This window comes from Myotis brandtii, unplaced genomic scaffold, assembly GCF_000412655.1.
Source record: "Myotis brandtii unplaced genomic scaffold, ASM41265v1 scaffold345, whole genome shotgun sequence".
Taxonomy (NCBI): Eukaryota; Metazoa; Chordata; class Mammalia; order Chiroptera; family Vespertilionidae; genus Myotis; species Myotis brandtii.
Window position 1 is genome coordinate 1,607,527 of NW_005363283.1, and position 4,025 is coordinate 1,611,551.

The window sequence follows — 4,025 nt, forward strand, 5'->3', positions numbered from 1 at the left end:
TCCCCTGCAGGCCTGGTCCCCCCCAACTGCCCTCCCCTGTTGGCCATCTTGTGGCAGCCATCTTTGACCACATGCGGGTGGCCATCTTGTGTGGAGTGATGGTCAATTTGCATACTTGTCATAACTAATTAGCATATCCTTCTCTTATTATTGTGTTGGAGTGATGGTCAATTTGCATACTGGTTGTGACTAATTAGCATATCAGGAGAGACACCTTCATTATCAGGTAACAGCATTGTGGTAAGAGTCCTGCTCAGCCTACTACAGGGGTTTTAAATAGGTCATGGGTTGCCCTAGATGGTTTTGCTCAGTGGATAGAACCACAGCCTGTGGACTGAAGGTTCCTGGGTTTGATTCCAGTCAAGGGCACATCCCTGGGTTGTGGGCTCAATTCCCAGTAGAGGGTGTGCAGGAGGCAGCAGATTGATTCTCTCTCATCATTGATGTTTCTATCTCTCCCTCTGCCTTCCCCTCTGAAATCAATAAAAATATATTAACAAAAATGAAAATAAATAGGTCATGAACCAAACGTTGCTGTTCTCCATCCATCCAGTCCCCTCACACCCTCTTTTGTCTTTGCCTCCTCCCCCGCCTTACACACACACACTCTGCTGGGGTCTTTAAAATGGGGTCAGGATTTCTACTTCAACCAAGGGTGACGCTTCCGCACGGCCCACCTTCCCCGCCCATCTCTGTCCCCAGTCCTGTGGGGTCTCTCCCTTCCTCCTCTCCATCTAACTTGGTGGGCCCTGCTCTGCCCCCTCCTCCTGCGACCTCCTGTCTGCAGCCTCCCCCTTTCTCCTCTGGGGGTGGAGCTCCCCAAAGGCTGTGCAGGGTGGGACAGGTCGGGGCTGTGTGGGGTAGGGCGGGGCTGTGTGGGGCAGGCAAAGTGGTGAGGGTGAAGCAGTGCGGGGCAGGGCTGTACAGGCCAGTGTGGTGGTGCAGACCTTTGTAAGGCGAGCCCAGGAAGGGCCTTGGAGGAGAGCTGGGGTGACGGGTCACAGGGAGGAGGAGGGAGGGACATGGAGTCTGTCTTGTGGGAGAGGCACCAGGCTCGATGGCTGTCCCCATCCAGCAGCTTGTCTAGGCCCCTGAACAGCTGTCACCCTCAGCCCCTCACTGCCTCCTGCTTCCTTTCAAGTTTTGGACTCGGTTTCTCTGACTCAGCCCCACCCCCCTCTCTGCTGCATCCCCCAGAGCCCAAGGCTGCCCCTTGGCCTCAGGCAGGCACACCTGGCCCATCCCCCATAATGGTGCTACCCACTCTCCTGGAGTAGTTAGTGAAACTTAACAAATAAAAAGAAGCAGCTCTGAAGATTATAAATTGTGCACTGAGAACACCAAAGGCTGCAGAGGGCTGAGTAGTCCATGGCTCTCAGATCACGTGTAGCAGCCTATGGTGCCACCTGGTCCCTCCTGGCCCCCACCCGCCTCCACCTGGGGTTCGCTCCACACCCTGGCAGCTTCCTGAGGGCTCTCACCTCACACCTCACTTTCTAGTCCAGTCCACCAGTGCCCACAGCAAGCTAACCTATTGGTTGGAGCATCTGCCCCCTGGTGGTCAGTGTGCATCATAGCGACTGGTCAAGCAGCCAATCTCTGGTCAAGGGGACAATTTGCATATTAGGCTTTTATTATATAGGATACTTAGAATCAGTCCTCCTGTCTCATAGTGGCCTCAGTCCTTGAAACACATTTGCTTGATATCTCTACTCCAAATAAGTTATTCCTAATAGCCTTCTCATCCATCGTGAAACACAGAATTATGATGGGTCTTTTTCCCGCAGGCCAACGCTCTATCCACTGAGCCAAACCGGTTAGGGCTTGGGTCTTTTTCCCATTGGTCTTCTGGACATGCTTAAATTCCAACTGTGAAAATACCTTAGGCTCATACCAGTACATTTTTATCTGATTGGTACTACTTACAACTGCAGTAATTGAATGTAACATTTAGTTTGTCATGTAACATTTTTTTCCTCCAACATTTCCTTAATATCTTGATAATTTTTTATGTTGGAATAATTTCCATTTACAGAAAAATTACAAAGACAATACAGCAAGTCCTCAAATAACATTTTTCTTTATATATAATTTTGTTATAATGTTAATAGGAAAAAATCAATTTCTAGCCAGGGCCACTGTCTGTGTGGCTTTCACATTCTCTTCATGTCTGCGTGGGTTTTCACTGGGGACTCTAGTGTCCTCCACATCCCAAAGATATGCATATTAGGTTAACTTGTATGTCTACATTGTCCCAGGCTGAGTGAGTATAGATGTGTGTGAGCGGTCCTCTGATGGAAGGGCATCCTGTCCAGGGTAGATCCTGCCTTGTGCCCTGAACTACTGAGAGAGGCTCCTGTCATCCATGACCCTGAACTGGAATAAACAGTTGGAAAATAACCATATGACTTGCTTTTATCAATCTTTCCTAAATGTATGTATTGTTCACATTTATTTCAGTGATTAATATGAGAAGTTTTTTTGGCCTTTGTTTAGAAGTTTGGTAATGTTTTGTGATAAAAACTATGTCAATTAGCCTATGATAAAACTGGTTTTGCTATGTTGTTTTGCTTAAACTCAGTTTCCAAGACCATGTGAATGACATTAGTGAGGACCTACTGTATAGGGTTCCCATATAACCCTCGCCCAGTTTCCCTTATTGTTAATATATCACATTACCTTGTTATATTTGTCACAACTAAGAAACCAACTTCTGTATGTTACTAGTCACTAAAGCACAGATTTCATTTGGATATCAATAGTTTTCCTGCTACCTTCCTTTTTCTCTTTGAGGATCCAATCCAGGATTATCTCCTTTGGTCTATTAGCATTCCTCAGTCTTTCCTTGTCCCTTTAATTTTAAAATGGTTGAAATATTTTTATGGCAGTTCTACATGAAGAGTCTAAACCCTCCTTTGTCTAGGACTCTAGATAGTAAGGTTATAGACAATTTTCTTCCCATTGATTCTGAAAAGACAAGTTTGCCAATAAAGAGGTGTAAGAAAGGTCTAGAATGTTGCTTCATAATAAACAAACACAGATTATATTTCTGAGGTTGGACTTTTCTTTACTCCTTCAAAACAGGCAACAATTTAATAGAAGCCAGGAACAAATATCTCTATACTTTACTCACACCTTTTGCTTGACTGACTAGTTTGAAATTGTGAGCCAAGAGCTCCCCAGCTATTACTATTCCACAGTAGATATTGTGGATGCAAAGTGTGGCGCTCACAGCTCACTACATACTCAACACCATTATCATCTTCCATAAGAAACCCAGTTTTGTTTAAAGCAGCAATGTGTCTGGCTAAGAAAGGTAATCCTCAGGCTTCCTTGCGGCTATGTGTGGTCATATAACATCATCCTAGCCAATTATATCTAAGCAGAAGTCTACTGGTGAAGCTTCTGAGAAATCTAGTACTTTCCAGGTTAAAAAAAAAAAAGGAGTATCTTCCATGTGCCTTGTGTACGCTATCTCCTCTATTTTTCTGCATAAAATGTAAACTAAGGTCTGGAGAAAGAGCAGTCAATTTGCAAGCATGGGAGTGTCAAGACTTGTAAGTGGGAAGCAGAAAGAGCCCACACACAACCTTCACAGTGCTTGTCTCCAGACTTCTTGTTACATGAAAATAGTGAAAAAAATAATATAAAAAATAAAACCATTTACTTAAGTTAATATCTGTCAGGTTTAAGTGATATGTAAACAATTTAGTCATACTGATAAACAGCCACATTTGCAGCATGTACTGACCCAGTACTGCAGTAGACAGTAATAGTCAGTAGCCACTCTAATCTCTGAAAAATCAAGATGAGAAAAATGCCAGGAGATTGGACATAGGCAATATTTCACATTTCAAAAATGGACATAAGAACCTCCAAGAACTCTAAACATGATTCTCACTAGACGTATTCATACTTCCAAAGGACTTTGCTTGCAGCTCTTCAGGTTAAACTTCACTTAACATTGGCAGCTTATCAAGCCAAATGAATGATCAAACCAGTTCAGAAACATTTCTCTGCCCCAG